Source organism: Urtica dioica, chromosome 5, assembly GCF_054948205.1.
Source record: "Urtica dioica subsp. dioica isolate 48M chromosome 5, U.dioica_male_clone48M_v1_H2, whole genome shotgun sequence".
NCBI lineage: Eukaryota > Viridiplantae > Streptophyta > Magnoliopsida > Rosales > Urticaceae > Urtica > Urtica dioica.
The window spans coordinates 38,916,397-38,940,227 of record NC_142760.1 but is presented as its reverse complement, the minus strand read 5'-3'; the positions used below and the strand labels follow the sequence as shown (position 1 = coordinate 38,940,227).

Genomic DNA, 23,831 nt, shown 5'->3' with positions numbered 1-23,831 from the left:
GGGATCAACTAAGAAAAGGATTCAAGACATACTTTAGATTCTGGAAGTTTCAGAAACGACATTCAAAGTGAAATTACTAAAATACCCTTGGCTATTAGGGTTTAGGTGAAAAACTAAAACTCTGAGAAAACTTTTGTAAAAATTCCAGTACGTATAAAACATAATATTGATCACTTTTTGTAAAGGCACCACGGCCAAAATAAGTTTTTAACTATTTATTAAAAATAAAAGAAGTGTTAAAATCTAACTTTAAAATTTTTGCCAAAAACTGTCTGCGCACCGTTTTTAAAATAGTCTGAAAATATTCTATATTTTATAAATATATTTTTCGATTAGAGTTTTAGATAGAAGACATTTAAACCTAACTTTTCCAAAAAGAATCAACGCAAAACCAATTTTTTTGAATCCACAGTAAACGTTTAAAGTATGAAAATCAGAAATAGGTCTCAGGTTTGCGCACTGATTTGAAAATAATCGAAAAATATTCTGTATTTCATAAAAATATTTTTCGATTAAAGATTAAGATAGAAGACACTTAAACCTAACTTTTCCAAAAATAATTAACGCAAAACCATACTTTTTGAAACTAGGGCAAGCGTTTTAAGAAACCGTTTTCAAGGAATCCGAACCAGATAGAAAAGAAAGCATACCTATTTAGATCTACGAATTTCCAAACAAAGAGAGGAATGGAGGAGGGAGAGCAGAGAAGAAACGTGAGAAAAAAAGAATAGGATGTATGTATATGACTTGATTAAACTCTAAAAACCCAAACCTTAAAAGCCCAAAACTAATTCTACTATTATTATTATATTTATATAAATATATATATATATATATATATATATATATATATATATATATATATATATATATACACACACACGTACAGATACTCTAACTTACTTGACTACTATGTATATATAATATTATATTATATTATATAATATAATATATAACATAATTATATATACGTGCATAATGCATATAATAACTGAACAAATTAATCTTAAGTATATATATAATATGTAATCATATAATATATAACTTATATACAATATATATCCATAATTTATATGCCAAAAAGTATATTAAAATTCAAAAACACTCTAAAGCACATATAAAAAATAAAACTTCAAAAACTACCACATAAATAAATCATTCACTACTACTTTATTAAAAAAAAAATACTAACGTCACTCGAACACCAATATTTTAATTTTTTAATTACCCTTAAAATTTGGGATTTTACACTTTTACTGGTAATAGTAGACATCAAAGTATACAGTTGTCATAAACTGTTTACAATTCTACAATTAACAATAATTGTAGATATATAAGTCTATAATTACTAATAAAAGTGTCAAAAAACATAGTTGTTACTATTTTTGTTCAAAGTATCAAAATTGTTACTAGTTAAATCAATTCCCCTTTCAAATTGTGTTTTGATTCCTTCAAGCATTTAGTTTGGATGCTACTATCTTTTGCTTGTGATATATCTTCTTGTGTGAGGACATGAGTTCAACCCTCCAAAATAGCTATCTGTCTTCATTATTTAAACTTTAAAGAATTTTTTTTGTAATCTATAAGCTTAAATATTATATTTAATCAAGTATAAAATGTATGAATGAAAAAAAAAATTGTATTTTCATTATATTTTTAATTTTTATTTTTTAAGAGAAATTATTTTATATAAGTCACTTAAAACAATGGTAATTAAAAACTAGTTAATTTTTACTTATTTTTAATAACTACACATTCATAATATTGTAGGCAGTTTTTATTAAATCGATTTATTATTTATATTTATATTTTAATTCATTTTTATTTATATATGTTTAATTGATTTTTTTTAATTCTTTGTCTTCATTGTTTTTTACTTCTCTTATTCTCAATTGGTTTTGAATTAAAATAAAAATTACGTGGCATAATTCTATTTGGAGACATCATTTGTGAATTTTTTTATTTTTTTTTTTTTATCCCAGACATGATTGTGATACAAATGATATGAGCTCATCCATTACACGTTAGCAATTGAGTATAACCCCACTCTATAGAGTATAGTCTATAATAAACACCACAACAAGACTATCTCTTATCCAAACCGATCTATAAATTTGCCCGCGTGGTCAGCTCATACATTAAGGGCATGTAATATTAATATAAATATTCTTGAAAAGATAAAACACCAACTCCATTATTGTTAATAAATAAACAGAAACCACCACCAACCAACAGCATGATAGAAACGAAATCAACAAGAAGCTAAAATAAAAACAGGATTGAATTTAGACCCGTATTGAGTTGTGTGCAAAATTAGGTTATAGACCCATACTGTTTTGTGTATGTATATGTATAAGAAAATTATTAAAGACGACTATATAGACCCATATGTACTGTTGATGCCTAATAAGGCTATAAATAACTGAATGCATAAGTTCTATCATCTCACACTCATATTTCATGAACTTTTCACATAGAGAATAACATCAAGAGAGCAATATAATACAAGCCCTATAAACAACATTTCAGGAAATGGCTGCTCAACTAATGGTACAGATTGTTCGTCGAACTGCAGATTTTCATCCTACCATTTGGGGTGATTATTTCCTTAAATACGCTTCTGAATCCACGGTAAGTATACAAGTCCTCACACCTATACACTTAGAAACACAAACGAAGCCATGAATTTTATTCGGGGGCTAAATATGCACATTCTAAAAGTAATTAGGTATGAACTATTTTAAAAGTAACCTAATTCGTAAAAAGACGATTATAACTGTTCAAAAATTTAAATTTTATATTTTAAAAATAGCTTTTTAAGGATGTTCAGTATCATTACTGGAATATATCCATATATCCTTTAAGTTTTATTGATGTGCATAGATTGTGGACGACTCAACTACCGAGCATTTCCAACAGCTGAAAGAGCAAGTGAAGATGATGCTAGTTGCTACTGAACTTGTGCAAGCCCTAGAATTGGTTGATTCAATCCAACGGTTAGGTATAGCGTATCACTTCGAGGAAGAAATTTGCGACATCTTAAGACGGATCAAGAACATCTGTGATGATGAGTTCCAAGAGGATAGTCTGCATATTACCTCACTTCGATTCCGATTACTTAGACAAGAAGGATATGACATATCAAGTGGTAACTATAGAATCCTATTCACCTCATTTCTTAGTTAAGGGTTTTTATTAAGATATGAGTTCATTCATTACATGTTAGTTCCTTAGTTTCATTAAGATATTTATATTTAGTTAATTTTGTATTATTTTTAGTCATTTAAAGAAACACTATATATCTCAATGAAACTAATGAACTAATGTTTTGATTGAAGTAGAAATTTTCAAGAAGTTCACAAAAGAAGAAGGAAAGTTTAAGGATGAGGTCACAAGTGATCTTCAAGGAATGTAAAGCTTGTACGAAGCTTCGCATCTCATGTTTAATGAAGAGCCCATCTTAGAGGAGGCTTTGTATTTTACTACGCGTCATCTTCAGACCTTCGTAGCCACGTCATCAAATTTGAGCACATTTCTTGACGTGCAAGTCAAGCATGCCTTGTTTCAGCCGATCTGGACGGGCTTGCGAAGAGTGGAGGCGAGGCATTTCATCTCCATCTACCATGAAGACCCTTCGTATAATGAGGTTTTGCTCAAGTTTGCTTCGTTAGATTTCAATATTGTACAAAAGTTGCACCAAAAGGAAGTATGCGAACTCACGATGTATGTATTTGCAAACTTCCTATAAAATTTAATATCTACAATTAATAATTCGGATTTTGAAATAATGGTTGTGATATATGAAGTATCATTTATACTACATGTTTCAGGTGGTGGAAAGATTTGGACTTTGTATCAAAGTTTCCATATTTCCGAGACAGGTTTGCTGAGTGTTTCTTGTGGAGTATGGTGATTCTCTTTGAGCCCAAATATGCCGTTGCTAGAAAAATACTGGCAAAACTATTGCTTATGATCACAGTTATTGATGACACTTATGATGTTCATGGAACAATCGAGGAGCTACGAGCGTTCACAAAAGCATTTCAAAGGTTTGTATCGTTGGAAATTAGAGTGTTAATTATGATATTAAAGAGTATTTAGTATCATTTTATTTTATTGGGTCAATTTTTGCAAATATTAGAGTGGAGTCCACTTGAAATATTTTGATGGATTCTTATTCATCATTGCAAGAGGTATATAAGGTCGGTTATTTATTTGCCATAATAGTAGCTAAGATAAATGAAAAGTTAATGTTCAAAGTGCATTGAAAAACATCAAAATTATGAAAGAAATTAAGGTGATGTGAATTGGTGTGCACATGTAACAGTCCATATTTAGTAGATATGTAGATTTTATTGTGCTTATATATGGAAAAATTGAATAAGCCTTTGGGCACGCAAGGGTTACGCAGTTTGAGAATTTCTTATATTTTTGTACCTTTTTTTTAAACTGTTTTCATTAATTTCCGAAACAATTTTGTGCTCTAATAGACATGTTTAATAGTGACATTAAGGTTGGGTTGAATAGTTTTTTTTTATAGTATTCAACAAACAATAATGGGCTAAACGTTTTTTTTTACACATTAAAGCTTTCTTCATGTGCATTAAAATGCTAGAGTTTTGTGTCCAAAAACGTTCTGCAGATGGGCCTATAAAAGGCAGAAGATTGCTCTCATTCGTAGAGAAGACATAGGGAGAGCTTTCCAAAGCTTGAGGCATATAGAAAGAAATACACATGAAATAACTCCATCGACGACTTCATTTTTATTTATTTTCTCTCAATTTTCTCGGTGTGATGGTGATTTTATGGCACATGTTCAAGTTCATCTGAGTTAAGCAATGTGGTATCTTTTTCATCTTGATGATGAGAATTTTCTTAACTAAAGAAAAATTCTACACGACGCAAGCGAACGTGTCGTCAAGTAATAGAGTGCAAAAGCACGGATATCGATCCCACAAGGACTCTAGACTATTTCCGAAGCAAACTCACTAGCTTTCTTTTTCGAGTTATGAAAATGAAAAATGGGGGTTTTGATTGTTTTGAGAACAAGATGAAATGTAAACAAGAGTGAAAACACTATTTAAGCACAAGTTAAAAGGAAGGGGCACGATTTCGTTATTTCATCGAGTCGGTCGGTCTTGGTACGATTCTAAGCCTGGGTTTAGAGTTGTAAAAACTTAGTCTCAATCCCTCCTATAACATTCACTAATCTCTCTCGAGTCTTTAGGAATCTAGCTACGTGTCGAACTTACACCTCTCGGTTTGGGTCCTACTAAAACACAAAACCGCATTTAGCCCGGGATTTCAATCAACTACATCTACCCCCTAGTCTTTCTATAGCTCTAGGAAGGTTAATGATGGGACGGGTAGAGCTCACTCGTTTATTACCTCTCGGTTTCTAAACTCGTCTAAGGTTCACTAATTAGTTAGCTACTCTAATTAGCGTTAACACACAACCCATACCCATAATATTTCACTCTCAACCCAACCATGAAGCACAAAATATAATCTAAAGGATTGACCAACCAACTCAACTACTCAACTACATCGCACCCCTAAATCTACTTAGCTACTCATGATTATGAATAAACAAAGCAAAATAGAAATTAACAAAAGAATTAAAGCAATAAAATAAGTAGACATTGAGTGCTAAAATAAACAAACACTTAAGCTCTCATTAATATACTACCACCAACTCCAAAAATCCACTCAACCAAAACAATAAATTCAAAACACAAATATTCAATGTTCAAGAGACTAAAGTAATCACCAAAACTCAATAGAAATAGATTGCAAGCAATATAAATGATGTTCAAAGCAATAAATGGACAATAAATAATAGAGATAGAGTTAAGGGTGAACAAATGGAGGTGATGAGGATGATGGAGGTTGTCACTTCTCCTTCTTCTTCTTCACTCCCAAGCTCAAGAACAAAATGAGTGTCAAACCCTAGCTTTCTCTCTCTCACTTTCTCTCTCAAGTTTTCAAAACAAAAGTCAAAATGTTCTATGTCAAGCCTCCCTTCTCTTCTTTGAATAAGTGTATATGAGGGTTTAGGAGAGGTTTTCGGAGCAAATATGGACCCTTGGATGAGATCCAAGGGCCAAAAATGATTTAAAAGACGAGCTCCAAAATGCTGAAAAAGCAACTGGCGCGGCACGCCACATAACAGGCGCGCCGCGCCACTCGTGAATTTCTGAAGGCGCACCGCGCCTCTCTTGCGCGTCGGCCGCTCGAGCTCTCGGGTGTAAATTTAGTCACCAGGGCGCGGCGCGCCATTCAATAGGCGCGGCGTGCCAGCCTTGAAACGCTGACTTCTTGTTGACCGCCGTTGACTTTTGTTGACTTGACTTCAAATGACCATAACTTGCTCGATTTAGCTCCGATTCAGCCCGTTTTCGCACCACCACCTTCTCATACTCTCTCAAACCTGAAAATGCAATAAAAACTACAAAATAATATCAAAAACATTAAGAACAAGCTTCGATTCTTATCTAAGAGTCATAGATAAGTGTGAATGAATCTCACTTATCACTTGAACGTCGTTATATCATGAGAGACAGTTACTTATATTTTTCAGCATCCGGTGGGAGAGCAATAACGTTTTTGGGAAATCGTCAAACTAGCTTTGAAATATTCTCCATTTCCTTTAGTATATCGATTCAATCCGGTTTTTAATTTTGTATAATTAATTGGTTTCCATATCTACTTATTTATTACAAGTATTTGTTACAAATAGTCAATTTTCTACCTTGTTTTAAGGATCTAGTCCAAGTTTCATTTTATTAGGAAAATAACACACCGGATCGAGTTTAATTAAATTAACTTTTTAGGTTAATTAATTTACTTCGATCCTAATGAGTTAATTAATTTATCTCAACTTGATATGCTATTTACTTAATAAAATGAAACTTTGACTATTTTTCAAAAGAATCATGAATTATTGGGCTAATGGTCTAATTGCCCTTATTTATTATATTAGTTTCCGCTTTTTATTTATTATATAATATTATTGTAATTTGTCTTTTTATTTATCCCCTCCTATTATTAACAAAAATATGACTAACATGTATATCGATATAAATGGTCCATAACTAATTATATATAGAGATAACAATGCTTTGCTTAATTTGATGATCTGTACCATTTTTCAGTTGGAATATCAACTGTATAGACCAACTTCCAAACTTCATGAAGCACATTTACAAGTCAACGATAGATATATACGACCAGACTGAGGAATTTATGGAAAAAGAAGGAAAAGGATCGTATCGAGTTCAATATGCTAAAGACGTTGTAAGTGACAATGCTTAAATTTCGCTATGTTATTGCTATAAGTTTTATCCAATGTAGTTTGAAATTGTTCTTGATTTCATTTTATAAAACATATTTTTGCATCTTTATCGAGAAAATAAGCTAATAGTACAATTTAGTATGGATCAACATATGTCTGAATCGAAAAATAAAAGAACTTTTTAATTCAATGATTGATATACTACTGATTTTGATCGGTATATATCTGAAATATCACTATCGGCGGATAAATATATCATCAGTTATTTTGGAAAAATATTTACAAAATTAATATAGTTTTTGTTATGACGATATTTTCGCGAGGTAAAAACGACACCCTAAAATAAGAAACGACACGTCAAGTCAATGCACAAGGCCCAAACCGATGAACACATCGCATGAAGTCAAAACTCGAGTCTAATTCTCGTGAAATGTCTTTCAAAAGACTTGTAAATAATTTTTTCAAGCTAGGCTCCTTGAGAAATCTTCAAGACAAAATCACAAGAATGACCACCCGGTCGGTCAAAAAAGAAGACCACCCGGTCATTTTCACTCGGCCAAGACCACCCGGTCATTTTCACTCGGTCAGGACCACCCGGTTATCTTCACTCGGCCAAGACCACCCGGTCATTTTCACTCGGTCAAGACCACCCGGTCATTTTCACTCGGTCAAATACCACCCGGTCATCTTCACTCGGCCAAGACCACCCGGTCATCTTCACTCGGCCGAAATCACCCGGTCATCTTCACTCGGCCAAGATCACCCGGTCATCTTCACTCGGTCAAGACCACCCGGTCATCTCCACCACTCAACCAAGCATTCTCCACCAAACTCCTTGGTCCCTATAAATACCCCACTCATTCACAACACAAGGTAAGTTTCTCTCAACTTGTCAAAACTCTACAAAAATCACACCACCACTTTCTCTCTCTAAAAAGCATAGAGACAAGTACAAATCGTTTATCAAAAACACATTACAACACGACTAATGTTGAGCGTCGGAGAACGCGCCGAGGGAAAACCCTCCGCGTCCCTCTAGATTCACATTTCATTTGTGGTTAGGTGAAGGTGCAAGGATTCGAAGACTCGGTGAAGAACACGAAGAACGTATAAGATCCAAAGACCCAGAGACTTGAAGATTCGAAGACCCGGAAACTCGAAGACCCGAAGATCCGAATAACATGAATAGGACAAGAAGAGAAGAATTTCACCGAACCCAACCTACGTGCGGTCATAGATTCCGGCCCTAGATCGAACCACGGACGGTTCTTAGTGTTAATCTAAAAACGCGGTTAACATTTTGGCGCTAGAAGGAGGGGGTTCTCGAGTACAACCACGAATTCCCAACAGCAAATTTCTCATCTCCACAAGTAGAACTTCGAAACTACCAGCGGGAGACCACTCTGTGTGACCGTATTAGACGACATCCTTACGAGATGCTTAACCGAGTAGCTGTCTCCGAGAGCGGACAACCCCGCCAAGGAGGAAACATTGCTCACCGCACGCGGGCTCAACTCCAAGCCCACAAAATCAAATCGAAGATGCTCCTCGAGCGAGTGTAACCTCTGGACCCGTCCACCCCGAAAGAGATGCTCGAATGGAGCGCCTTGAGAATAATTTCTTTCGTTTGACCGGAATGATCGTGAGGATGAGAGGAGAAGGAGACACCCTGGGCGAAATCTATGGTGAATACGAAGATCCGGTGGAAGCCCTACCGGAGCATGAAGGACAAGAGCTGGAAGAGGCCGCCGAGGGGTACGAAGGAAACCAATACGTTGACCATGACGCGCAAGGTGATGCCCCCGACCCAAGTATCCGAGATATAGACCGCGGCGAACGCTCAAACGAAAGGAACAGCCACGACGAAGACCGACGCCAAGAAGGCCGAGCACCTCGACATGCGGAAGCTCGCCCTCGTGAGCCGCCGAGGCGACCAAACCACAACCAACCCCGGAGTGTCCACTCGACGTCCGCTCCTAGGGGAGAACCTTCCCGTCGCTCCGCCTTCGCCCGCCTAGGTCGAGGAGAAGAAGTGGCGGATAGTGGAGACATTCGGAGATTCTCACAACCACGGCGAGTAGATGTTCCGAGACCACCCACGCGTAACGTAGATTTGAGGCAACACCTCAACGCACAATGGGAAATTCCTCGCCGCAACAATGAGCGAGTGAACACAGAGCCATTGTACGCGACAGAACCATTCATAGCAAATCCTCCTCCTCCGCAAATCGCTCTGGTCAACCAGGAATCCAACGAAAGGGGTCGCACGGCGCGACCCGCTCCTGCAGGAACGCCGACTGACGATGTCGACCTGGCAAGAATGATTCAAGGGCTAAGGGATGAAGTTCGGGAGCTAAGAGCGGAACGAACTCTTACGCCTGCGGTCCGAAACTTAGTGGAGAGTACGGCTTCCCCATTTACCGCAAACATACTCGAAGAAGAAATCATGGGCGACTTCCGCCTACCGAATTTTCCTCTTTATGATGGAACGAGTGACCCGTCCTACCATATAACCCAGTACCAGACGGCAATGAGAATGAAGAGATTGTCTCCGGCGGCGATGTGTCAAGCGTTCTGTCTCACACTTACAGGCACCGCCTTTGAGTGGTTTCAAAGACTTGGCAAAGGAACCGTTTCCTCATTCGAAGATCTACAAGGCCGATTCCTCACACGTTTTGCCGCGTCGCGGGTTCGAAAGAAGGAGAAATCTCACTTATGGTCAATCAAGCAAGGGAGAGACGAATCTCTCCAGAAGTATCTCACTCGATTCACCGATGAGTCAAATAAAGTTGGTGATTACGATGACGGCGACGCGATTGTTGCCCTCATGAACGGGCTCTGGACAGGCGAATTCCTTATATCCTTAGTCAAAGAGAGACCATCCTCGATGACCGAACTCATGGCCCGCGCAGCCCAACATAGAGTATCTCGAAAGTCGAAGAACCAGCGAACGAGGAAACCGGAACAGAGAAGACGATCACCATGATAACAACGACTCGCGAAAGAAGAGGAGTAGAAATGTTCCAATCCCACACGTCCATCCTCTCGTTGAAGGAAGATCCCATTTGGTGGAGAGATTTCGAAAGCAATCGGATTTCACCCCGCTCAACACCCCGCCGGATAGGATTCTCGCTCTCCATGGAAGCAAGTTTACCGAACCAGTTCCTATGAAGAATGACCCCGCCAAGCGAGATAAAAATAAATATTGTGAATTCCACAAAGATCATGGACATGTGACCGTCGACTGTGTCCACTTGAGAAGACAGATCGAAAGTTTGATTCAAAATGAAAAACTAAAAGAATTTGTATTGGCCATGGTAGCAACGGGGAACGCCTCCTCGAGCCGACAAGCCCCACCCGCCAACCACCAGCAACGAGGTGTTAGAGGAACCTCCGCCAGCAATGACAACCGTGACAATGCCCGAGGGAACACCGTGACCGCCCCACTCAACATTGTGTCAACTATATTCGGTGGTTCAGAAACGGGGGATTCTAACAAGGTCCGAAAGAACTACTCCCGGGCAGCACTCAAGTTTGATTTCTCTCACCATGTCAACCTCGTTGAGGAGAATTGGCCAACCACCCCGTGCGAGGCAATCCATTTCACAGAGGAGGAAGCCGTTCGGGTGATGCATCCTCACAATGACGCGATAGTCATCGAGACCCAGGTTGCCAACAACATGGTGAGACGAATTTTGATCGATAACGGAAGCTCAGCTGATGTCATGTTCAAAACGGCTCTCGACTGGATGAACTTGGGAGGAATCAGCCTCACACCAATCAAGATGCCGCTCTTTGGTTTCATCGGAGAGCGCATATACACAGAGGGATCCATTGAATTGCCGGTCACATTCGGGACCAAAGGAGAAGCTCAAGTCACTAGGATGGTCAATTTTCTTGTGGTGGACATACCATCCGCTCACAATGCAATCATCGGGCGACCGACACTCAATAGGCTTCGTGCGGTCACTTCTACATATCATCTCCTCATGAAGTTCCCGACTCCCGCTGGAGTCGGGGTTGTGAAGGGAAATCAAATAGATGCGCGAATGTGCTACATCCGCGGGACCAATCACAGGGCATCCGACCTCACGATCGGGACAATTCACCAAATCGAAGATAATTATCCATGTGCCGTTAACGATGCACGAATGTTTGGAGAACTCGACCCGAGGGATGAGGCAAATGGGAAAAAGATTGAAGCATCAAGCGATCTCTTCCCTGTCGTGTTAGATGAAACAAAACCCGACCAAGTAGTCATGGTGGGAGCGCGTATACCCGTAATAGTGAAAACCCAACTCGAGGCCTTCTTGCGAGAATACAAAGATGTCTTCGCATGGACACACGTAGACATGCCGGGAATAGACCCAGAAGTCATCGTCCACCGACTCAACGTCATTTTCCCGGAGAATGGAAAAATCCAAAAGCGGCGCTCTTTCAATCCCGAGCGTTATCTCGCCATAAATGAGGAAGTTGAGAAGTTGATCACTGCCGGATTCATTCGTGAGGCGGAGCTCCCTACGTGGGTGTCCAACGTCGTGATGGTGAGGAAGGCAAACGGGAAATGGAGTATATGCATCGACTACACCGATCTCAACAAAGCGTGCCCAAAGGACTGTTTTCCTCTACCGAGGATCGATCAGCTGGTGGATGCTACAGCCGGACATGAGCTCATGAGCTTCATGGACGCCTATTCTGGATACAATCAAATCCGGATGCATGAACCAGATCAACTTAGGACCACGTTCACCACCGACCGCGGACTGTTTTGCTATAAAGTAATGCCGTTCGGATTAAAAAATGCCGGGGCCACATACCAACGCCTAGTCAATCGAATGTTTGCAAGGCAAATCGGAAAGACGATGGAGGTGTACGTAGATGACATGCTGGTAAAGAGTTTGAAAATTTCGGACCACGTCCGAGACTCGAGAGAGATGTTCATCCTCCTGCGAAGATATAAGATGAAGTTAAACCCCAATAAGTGCGCGTTTGGAGTCGAGTCAGAGAAGTTCCTAGGATTCATTGTCAACCAGCGCGGAATCGAGGCTAATCCCGAAAAAATCCGAGCCTTAATGGAGATGAAATCCCCAAGGAGGGTGAAAGAGGTGCAGAGTTTGACGGGGCGAGTCGCCGCTCTGAGCCGGTTTGTCTCCAAAGCGACCGGTCGCTATCAACCATTTTTTCAAGCCTTGAAAGGCGGCAAGGACTTTAAGTGGGATGACGAGTGCGAGAGTGCATTCCAAGAGTTGAAGACCTACTTCGGATCTCCCCCCTTTCTCGTCAAGCCCAAGGAGGGGGAGACGCTATACCTATACCTTTCAGTATCTACAAGGGCGGTAAGCACGGTCTTAGTACGGGAAGAAGAAAGAATACAATGGCCAATTTATTACGTAAGCAAGGCATTGCTAGACGCCAAGACTCGATACCCCGAGATCGAGAAGCTCGCCTTGGCATTAGCAACAACAGCTAGGAAGCTCCGTCCATACTTTCAAGCGCACCAAATTGTGGTGAGAACGGAGTATCCAATTCGAAAAGCCCTTCAAAAGGGATCATCATCGAGAATGGCCGTATGGTCCCAAGAGCTTGGAGAGTATGGGGTGGATTTCCAACCGAAGGTCGCCATCAAAGGCCAAGCTGTGGCTGACTTCATAGCGGAGTTTACGTACGCGGTGGATGCGCAACAACAAGAAGAGGAAGCGAAGCAGGGAAACTTAGAAGGAGAGAGCCCCACCAGGAAAAGGAAAGCCACTCCTGAGGGCCCGTTGTGGAGCTTGCATGTAGAAGGAGCATCGAATATCCAAGGGTCTGGAGCAGGAATTGTTTTCGTCAACCCAGACGGAGAAAAGTTGAAGTACGGTATGCATTTTTAATTCAAGGCTTCGAACAACGAAGCAGAGTACGAGGCCCTCCTCGTGGGACTCGAATTGGCCAAAAAACTAGAAATCAAAAACCTCAAAATTTATTGCGACTCCCTCTTGATCGTTAATCAAGTGAAAGGTGAATACCAAGCGAAAGAAGATAACATGGTGGCTTACCTCGGTGAGACCAAGAGACGCCTCGAATCATTCTCATGGTATGAGATAGTTCAAGTCCCACGAAGCTCTAACGCTGAGGCAGACGCACTAGCCCGCCTAGCCTCCGGAGTTGGAGATGAAGGTTTGGGGAAAGTTCCCATCGAAACTCTAGCGCGCCCCTCGATCGCCAAAGAAGAAATAAACTCCGTTGAAGCACCTCCAGGATCCTCCTGGATGACTCCCCTCGTGGAGTATCTTCGTGAAAATAAACTCCCCGACGATCGTGCCGGTGCCAGGAGAATCAAGCTCCACGCATCGAGATATGTCTTGCGGGGCGATGTGTTGTACAAGCGCGGATTTTTGCAACCGTTGCTCCGTTGTCTGGATAGCACCGAGGCCAATTACGTCCTTCGGGAGATTCACGAAGGAATATGTGGGAATCACTCGGCGGGACAATCACTTATGCAGAAGGCTCTGAAGTAAGGTTACTTTTGGCCGACGATCAAAAAGGATGCTCATACCTTGGCGCGGAAGTGCAACAAATGCCAGAGGTTTGCGCACATTCCGAAGCAACCCCCGACACCTTTATGTCCTATCTTGGTCGCCCGACCATTTTCCAAATGGGGGGTCGACATCATTGGCAAGCTACCCACTGCACCGGGGAATCGAGTCTATGCCATTGTCGCGATAGATTACTTCACAAAATGGGTGGAGGCGGAACCGTTGCACAAGATCACTGAAGAAAATACAACTAACTTCACTTGGCGGTCAATCATATGTCGCCACGGGATTCCCGAATCCATAATCACCGATAATGGTACACAGTTCGATAATAAGAAGATCATAAACATATGCGAGCAATTGAAGATTAGCAAGACTTTTTCATCGCCGCGACATCCGCAAGCGAATGGCCAAGTCGAAGCCGTGAACAAAACCATCAAGGAAAATTTGAAGAAAAAATTGGAAGAAAAGAAAGGAGCTTGGGCTGAAGAGCTTCCCTTCGTCCTTTGGGCATACCGAACGACGACTAGAACTGCCACTGGGGAGACCCCATTCTCCCTCACATATGGAGTCGAGGCGGTAATCCCCACCGAGATCGGCATCCCGACGTATCGGATGGAGGATTTCGATGAAGAAAACAACAATGAAGCCTTAAGGATGGAGCTTGACGTGATTGAAGAAAAGAGGACGGACGCTTTTGCACGCATGACCGCACAGAAGAGGATCGTCGAAAGACACTACAACTCGAAGGTTAAGGCGCGTAACTTCGCGGAAGGAAATTTGGTTCTCCGAAGAGTGTTTCAAAACACGCAGGTACAAGGAGCAGGAGTACTTGGCCCCAACTGGGAAGGCCCGTACCGAGTCCGACAAGTGATACGCGACAACACATATCGGATCGAAAGAATCGATGGTACCGAGATCGCACATCCATGGAATGCGGAACACCTCCGCAAGTATTACCAATAGGAGATTAAGCTAATTATAGCATTAAGTCTCTACTTTTGATTTTGATTTTCGTTAAGATGATGTACCTTTTCATTTTTCACTTTTAGCCAATAGTAAAATGCTAAGCACTCAACCAAGTGCCCTTTTTGTTTTATCTTAAAATCGGATCAATGAAAAAGCAAGCATTTTTCCTCTCAATTGTGTATTCTACTCTTAAGTTTTTTCACAATTCTTTGAATTATACAAAAACTGGGGGGTTAATGGATACATGGAATGTAGGAATACAAAGGAACGAGCCACGAGCTGCAAAAAAAAAGAAAAAAAAAGTCAACGCATGACGTGAACAACACGCATGAAAGACATAGTCTACAAGCACAAAAGATGTAAAAAAAAAAAATGAAGGATCGCCCGTCGAGGGCTCTAACAAAAACGAGCCCCAACAGAAGCGATCCTATCTGAGACCCACGGTGACAAGCCAAAGCGCATAAGACGCGAAGTAAACACCAAACGAGCGTAAACACGCATCAACGTTACAAAAAAAAAAAAACGACAAAGCAAGCGAACACAATCGAGGGCTATAGCACCCCAGGTTCCACAAGCACGTTGGAAATTATGAAGTCCACAAACCATCAACAAACGATGTATAAAAGAATAGAAAAAAAAGAGGAAAAAAGACGATTATGCGAATGGGAGAACTTTCATTTATCGGCATTACACCCATGAGGGAGGGCCCACAAAAGATAATAAGGGCTCGAAAAGACGCACAACATACCGCGTCAACAAAAAGAAAAATAGCCAACAAATGATGGTTCGCCCAGAAACGCATACATAAACATATATTAATATCCTAATAGCTAAATAAACAAAAAGCATCAAGACTACTCGCCAATGCCATCTAGAGCATTAATCCTCTCGGCGTCTTCCGGAACATCCCCGTTTTCCATTCGGACCGCGCGATCCGCATCACCATCAGAAGCCCCTGACATCCTCGGACCCTCTGATGCTTCGACTCTCTCAGCTGCCCGCCTAGCCGCACGTGCGTCATCCGCAGCGATGTACTCTGGCGGGATATAACTAAAGGTAAGCGGGCCGGGGTTCTCAATCATAGTCTGCCTCAGACCATAGAGCATCGCATCCCATTCCAAAGAGACGTTCTTAGCCTCAAGAGATGCTCTGAGTTCGGTAATCGACTCAAGTGCCTTGTCCAACTCCAAGCGAAGAGAACACGAGTCGCCATTACATGCGGCCGATGCTTCAAGCTCGGCGATCCTCTTTCCCAACCGCTCAATCTCAGAGCGCGTGAAAGCCGCATCGTCATCACGATCCCGGAGTTTCTTTTCGGCTAGCAACTTGCTTCACCAGGTCACCGGAGGTGTGGCGGATAGCTCTCTTCTCCGCTTCGGAATTCTTTAAGTCAATCTTCAGACAGTCCACCTCCCTCGACAAGCGATCAGCATCTTTTCGAGAACGTTCGGAGGTCTTCATCTTCCCCTTTAACTCGTCCACCCCCGCCTTCAACGACCGAACAACCTCCTCGGATTCCACGGACTCGACAAAAGCCTACAAAGGGGAATGACAATATAAAACATGACGCATATACCCAAAGCATATGTTCGTACAAAAATACATTTACCCAGGTATTTGCACTAAAAGGAACATATGAAATAAATCACCAACCATCATGAGACGCTCCGAGTGGGAGGACATCAACTCCAAGCAACTCATTCGACTCACGGATGCGAGCCGCTCGTGCGGGACTGCCTTGACAACTGCGGTGATACGTTCACCCAATCTCCTCCCGCGCCCCGACGTGGACGAGTCTCCCTTTAATCTTTTCTCAAGACCATCGGGAATAGGGTCAGAAGAACGCTTCCTCGTGAACACCTCCAACGACGGATACTCAGAAATAATAGAGGGGCAAGCCGGCACGACTCCCGTCTCGCACACACCCGGGCTGCGAATTATCGGATACTGCGAGCTCGGCCATCCACTGCGTTCATTGCGAGCGTGGGTGCCTCGAGCCATCCTTACGAAGAAGAAAAAGATTAAGCAAAACTAATATTATTATACTAATAATTATAGTAATGACAATGGCAAGTAAATATGGGGAATGTATGCATAGTTGGTAGAACACGATCATCCACGCGACACACACAATCACTTTTCCCACGCCAATAAATAATACCGTCGACTGTCGATGGCTGAGGCGAGGAAATCAAAGGATCCGCGGGTGACACCACAGGAGCTGCCCTCGACGGCAAAGTGTCAGGAGTCGCGACTTCATGTGACAAAAGACCCCCAGACGGCGATAAAGAAACCCATGGGATATCGGGGGAATGATTCGAAACGGGAGAAGCCACAGAGTCACCGAGAAGTTCCGTATACGCCTCAAAAGTTTCCTCGAAGATCTCCGGGGACGGCGGGTTAGAACTCGGCACAAGAGACGCAGCGGGGACCCTCGACGCGCACGGCTCATTGCCGTCGACCACACCCGGACGAAACGGAAACCAACCAAACTCCCACCATGTGACACGAGACCGATAAAACTCAGCACACAATGCGTCATCGGGTAGCGACCGGATTAGTTGGCAGAACTCTGTTATGTTCGCTCCCTTGCTCGCACTGAAACTAGCCGATAGACCAAATTCTCAAGGAGCAATACCGTACAACTTGTCAGAAATCCAAAACCATCGTTTCTTCCATCCCCTACGAATTCTCTCAGGAAGACCCAAAACCACCGGCCTCCAAGTACGGTCCATGAAAAAGTACGAACCCGAAACCGAAGGCAAGGTAGCAAGCCTCACTAAATCACGAAAAATCTCCCGCCGTCATCGCCCGACCAGAAAACCACGACCAAATCATGTAACATGCCGAGATAACCCAATAGGCTGTAGGACTTAACTGGAAAGCATGGATACGAAGGACCACTAATAAATCTTGTATGATAGGCTGGAGGGGGTAACTTAACCCGCACATGAGACTCTCGAGGTGTACCGGTCCGTAACCCAAAGGAGGACAACTTGGAATATCATTCGGAGAAGGGGCGAGAGTGAGAAACGATTTCGGGATGCAAAGCTCCTCCCGGATCAGTTTCAACTCCTCCGTGGTGATAGAACTCTCGACCTCCAAGATGAACGGATTGGACACCTTTCCGTGGGAGGCATGCTCTTTTTCGTTTTTATTAATGGCTACCGTTTTGCCTTCTCCTGAACTTTCTACCCACACCTTCCCCGCCGCTTTCTTCCTCTCCCGAGGCTTGTCTTGTTTTTGCCTTGCTTCCTTCCCCTCTTTTCTCCTCCTCAGCTCGCTAAGAGGGATGTCATCCGACTCGTGATTAGATTCGGGACCTGCCAACGCAAAATAGTGAGAAGACAAACTCCGAATGAGACAAAAATATGCTCATAAATGTCTCACGCTATCCGCTACGTGATTACAACGCGTGCGTACGAAGCTAAGGGCACAAAAAATCACATCCCACCCAAAACATAGCTCAAATGTGCATAAAAAAATAAATAACCCATAATTCCCACCATATAGTCACACAAAGCATCCACCAAGTATTCAAGGAAATTTAAAGCATGGCAAAGTCCAAAGATCACAAAGTCCTCAACACATTCCAGAGTCCTTAGACAAACCGCAAGCATTTCCATATGACCCAAAAACTTCATGGCCAAAACACAAGAGAACTCTATATAGTGTTGTGCCAAACCACCTCAAATTATACAAACGTGTGTATTCATGGTATGAGAATCATGCTCATGGGAACCAGAGAGTGCAATAAAAAGAGAAAAAGAAGAAGAAACGTACCTCCTCCGGCCACCGAGACAACCCCCTCCGCAAGAGCACTCGTTGTCGACTCCACCTCGACCTGACCCGACATCGACGACTTATGCATGAAGCCTCTACCAGTAACACGAGTCGAAGAAGCGCATCCAGTCGCCGAATCCTCGCCGGCCACCTCGGACGGAGACTCGGTCCTGGGTTTGCCACCGATCCCTGTTGGAGATCCCTGCGGAATGGCCGACACCCCGCTCTCCCTCACCGCCTTCGCTGACCCGGCCCGCGTCCGCACCGAAGGCATCGCAGAGCCAACGCTGGCGACCTCCGGGCTTCTGACATTCTTCGGGGAAATTCTCGCCATCTCTTTCGCCTGAACAATCTCACCAAGGGACTGTCTTGCCACAACCTGGACGACCTCCGCATGTGACCCCACCACTCGTGCACCGCAAGAATCTTCGACTCCGATGCCGGAGGCACGATGTCCGCCACCGCCGTCAACGAAATCCGCCTGGTTTACTTCCGCCAAGACGCTCACCCAGCCAAAGTCATCGTACCTAAACACATCCGAACCTTGAACCTCCTCCGTGGAAAACAAATCGTCAAGCAAATGAACCCCAAACTCTTCTCCCGGGTCAAAAGCTTCCCCATTGTTTGAATTAATTTCAGACAAACGTACCAAATCTAAAACCTCGGACCCGTCATCAATGGGGTCGTTGAGCACCATCAATGAAGAGGGAGAAAGTAAAAAAAAAAAAAAAAAAGGAAGCAGAAGTGTGAGAGAAGAGGAGGAGCCAAGAAGCTATTCTCACCTGAAATCCGACGTTTTTTTTTTTTGTTGCAGAATGAGCTTCAATCTGGCAAGAATGGTGGACGATGTGTTTCTAGGGTTTTTGCACTGATAGTTTCAAAATGAAAGTAATGAAACTCAGAGTAATGCTTTTCCCGTGTAGAAAGTCTCTGTTTGTTTCTTTCTTTTCCTTTAAAAAAAAATAATAATAAAAAAAGGGTAAAAGGAAAGGGAAACGTGTGTCAGAATGTGCTGATGTATAACAAAAGAACAATTTCAAAAAAGAAAAAAGAAAAAACATGTGTATGTCAGAAAGAAAAGTGAACATTGTATCATTTGTATGTACATAGAAATATATACATGTGAATTTTTTAAAATGCCCATCTAGGCGCATGCTCATACTCATATATATCAAAAGAAAATATGCATATGCATATGTATATATGTATGGATAAGCATGTATGTACGGCAATAGAAATATATTTATACATATATATACATGTACTAAAAAAAAGGAAGTACATATATAAAGAAAATCCAAAGTACATACAAATAAATATATTTATATAAAAAAAAAAAAAGAAGTACATATATAAAGAAAATCCAAGTACATACAAAAAAAAAAAAAAAAAAAAAAAAAAAAAAGAGTAGACTCAAAAAAATTTCGGAATCGACATCGGAGATCCACGAAGCGGAGAAGAAGATTAGAGAATTTCTCACACGACAAGTCGCGCAAGAAACTGGGGGGTTAATGTTATGACGATATTTTCGCGAGGTAAAAACGACACCCTAAAATAAGAAACGACACGTCAAGTCAATGCACAAGGCCCTAACCGATGAACACATCGCATGAAGTCAAAACTCGAGTCTAATTCTCGTGAAATGTCTTTCAAAAGACTTGTAAATAATTTTTTCAAGCTAGGCTCCTTGAGAAATCTTCAAGACAAAATCACAAGAATGACCACCCGGTCGGTCAAAAAAGAAGACCACCCGGTCATTTTCACTCGGCCAAGACCACCCGGTCATTTTCACTCGGTCAGGACCACCCGGTTATCTTCACTCGGCCAAGACCACCCGGTCATTTTCACTCGGTCAAGACCACCCGGTCATTTTCACTCGGTCAAATACCACCCGGTCATCTTCACTCGGCCAAGACCACCCGGTCATCTTCACTCGACCGAAATCACCCGGTCATCTTCACTCGGCCAAGATCACCCGGTCATCTTCACTCGGCCAAGACTACCCGGTCATCTCCACCACTCAACCAAGCATTCTCCACCAAACTCCTTGGTCCCTATAAATACCCCACTCATTCACAACACAAGGTAAGTTTCTCTCAACTTGTCAAAACTCTACAAAAATCACACCACCACTTTCTCTCTCTAAAAAGCATAGAGACAAGTACAAATCGTTTATCAAAAACACATTACAACACGACTAATGTTGAGCGTCGGAGAACGCGCCGAGGGAAAACCCTCCGCGTCCCTCTAGATTCACATTTCATTTGTGGTTAGGTGAAGGTGCAAGGATTCGAAGACTCGGTGAAGAACACGAAGAACGTATAAGATCCAAAGACCCGGAGACTTGAAGATTCGAAGACCCGGAAACTCGAAGACCCGAAGATCCGAATAACATGAATAGGACAAGAAGAGAAGAATTTCACCGAACCCAACCTACGTGCGGTCATAGGGTCCGGCCCTAGATCGAACCACGGACGGTTCTTAGTGTTAATCCAAAAACGCGGTTAACAGTTTTCAATGCTTGAATTAAATTACCACTTATCGACTATTGACAGTTTATGATATTCTTATGACAAAATTGAACAAAATTGTAATTATCTTGTTATTAACAAATATAATTGACAAAACTGACCAAAACTCGAAGACATCTTACAAAACTTAAACTAATTATCACATGAAACCTCAAAGTCAAAGGCTGGAAAGAATACACACAAAAATGAAGAGAAGAGATTTTCGAAGAGTTTAAGATATTCCAGAGTTTTGGCTTATAGCTGCCGAGAAGTGGTTACTGATTACCTGTCAGTAAATAACCCGAAGAAGCCATTTCCAATCGATGCCGTATTCAAAGGCGGAGCTGCCTTGAGACCAGGGAGCTAATGCCGCCACCACCCTTCCTCTTCTCCAATTTTTTAAAATTAATATTTTACCTTAAATTTTTAAAGATCACCCAAATATTTTACATTTTGATCTAACATTATATTTGTCCCTCTTGAATTTTTTTTCTCGCCTTATTAAATTTAGATTTGTTTTTTCAAACAAAATTGCCCCCCTTTCAAATATTTTTTTCCTTACACACCCCTTATGAAACTTAGAATAATTCACCACTAGCCATACCCATAGTAAATAAGGGCGTTTCGATCATCGATTTAATTAATAGAGATCATGATGTTATTGCATACATATTATTTTTTAAAAAATTTTGTAATTCAAAAAGTAGGATCTTCATCCCTATTTGTTTTGATTACTAATCATATGCATGCTACTACTAGTTGAAAGAAATGTGCAGAGCATACATAGTAGAAGCCGAATGGTGTAGTAACGATCACGTGCCAACAATGGAGGAATATATGCAACATGCTTCAGTGACATCTGGTCAGTGCTTCGTTGCAATCACATCTTTCCTTGGTGAGGGAGATATTGCCACAGAGCAGGCCTTTGAATGGGCTTCAAAATATCCCAAAATCATTCGTGCTGGCACAGTTGTTTGTAGGTTTATGAATGACATTGCTGGCCATAACGTACATCTTGAATAAATGCTGATTAAATGATGATTTTGTTTTCGTTTTTTGCTCAAAGCTATTCTCTTGTACCGAATGAAAAAGCACGCACTCATATATATATATTTTTTTTGATAAAAGGGATTTCCATTAGAAAGGGGTAAAATATCCACAAATACAAGAGAAGTACATCATAATATAAGGAACACTATCGACCTAAATCGAAGTGAATCTAACACTAAAAACAGATGAACGTCCAATCTTGTGCATGCTTCCAACAAGAGGAAGAATACCGAGCACAAAAGAAATCGAGCCCTCATATGACTCTTTCAAAATATCCATAACGGATAATGGAGAAATCCAATCAACCTTGATCCAGTGACCAAGTAGAAGATGATTCTTCAACCTGCATAGAGAAAATTCTAACAGGAAATCCATACCGGGGAGGACAGCTATTCCGCCTCCATAGTAAACCAAAACAACAAAAACATAAAATTTTCAGTCCGGGGAGGACAGCTAATCCGTCTCCAAAAAAACTTAATACAACCAAAAAGCAAAAACCAAAAGACTTAAAAGACAACTGAAAAAACGAAACTAAACAAAAAAGTCCAGATTCGCACACCAGCTTCGCACAAAAAAGAATCCATGTACCACTCTTAAGCTCCAACAGAACCGATTGTCCGAAGTCGGGAACCGGAGGATAGGAGTGGCGCTCATCTAGGCTGACGCAGATCTCACCGGATAGAGAGGTTGAATCGGGATCGGGGGGGGGGGGGGGGGGCACCGATCTGAAATGAAATAACCCAGTGGGGACCGGAGCCAAGAGTGAGGTTGGATTTCGTCGGAGCGCTTCATCGAGGGGCAGCGGAGGCTTGGAGCAACGTCGGTGAGGAGTGAGGGATCGGGGGAGGCCGGATCTGAGGGAACACCCAAAACCGCCCGTGGGTGAGACGAGATCGAGATCCACTGCGCCTCCAAAAATAGCCCACCAACAGCACCAAGAAACGCCATCCAAAGAGAAGTGCCGGACTCCCAGAGGCACGGTTCGACGTTGAGGAAGACCGCCGGAGAACCCCGCAGCAACAATGGCAGATCTGGATGGAAAAATCAAAAAGAAAAAAAAAACAAAAGATTCTGGGTAACTTAAAAAAAAAGTAGGCCTCCCCCCAAGTCTCAGCCTTGCCACCGTTGGACGGACGGCCGGCGCTTGGGGGGAGTGGTGGCTGAGAAGAGAAGGGGACTGGGTTTTGAAACCCTGGTTTCTAAGAGAGAGAGAGACTATCGAGACTTTTCCCTGTTCTCTTCAACTGTAGTAGCTTAAGCACGCACTCATATTAGAAAGAAAAAAAATTGACAGCTCAATGTGATTTGAAGAGTATATGAGTTACTATAATATATTTTTAACCGAGTTTGTAATTATTATTTAATGTCAAATCCCTAATCAGTAGTGTTTTACAGTTTGAGCAAAAGAGAGGGCATGTTGCGTCAAGTGTCGAGTGCTATATGAAGCAATATGGGGTGTCGGAGGAAGAAGCATACACCGAATTGCGGAAGCAAATTAAGGATGCTTGGAAGGATATAAATGAAGAGTTTCTTGAGCCTAGAGCTGTGCCAATACCTCTCCTTACACTCATAGTCAATTACACACGTGTGGTAGATGTTTTATACAAAGATAAAGATAATTTCACCCACGCTGGAGGATTCATGAGAGATCTCGTCAGGGCTATGCTCGTCGATTCTGTACCGGTGTAACTTGTAAAGTCAACTTCATAT

The 23,831-nt window shown here is 41.8% G+C and overlaps 1 pseudogene; it reads left to right on the top strand.

Moving 5' to 3' along the window:
- Window positions 1–2,532: 2,532 nt before the first annotated feature.
- LOC149398379 ((-)-germacrene D synthase-like) lies at window positions 2,533–23,821 on the top strand (annotated as a pseudogene).
- Window positions 23,822–23,831: the final 10 nt, after the last annotated feature.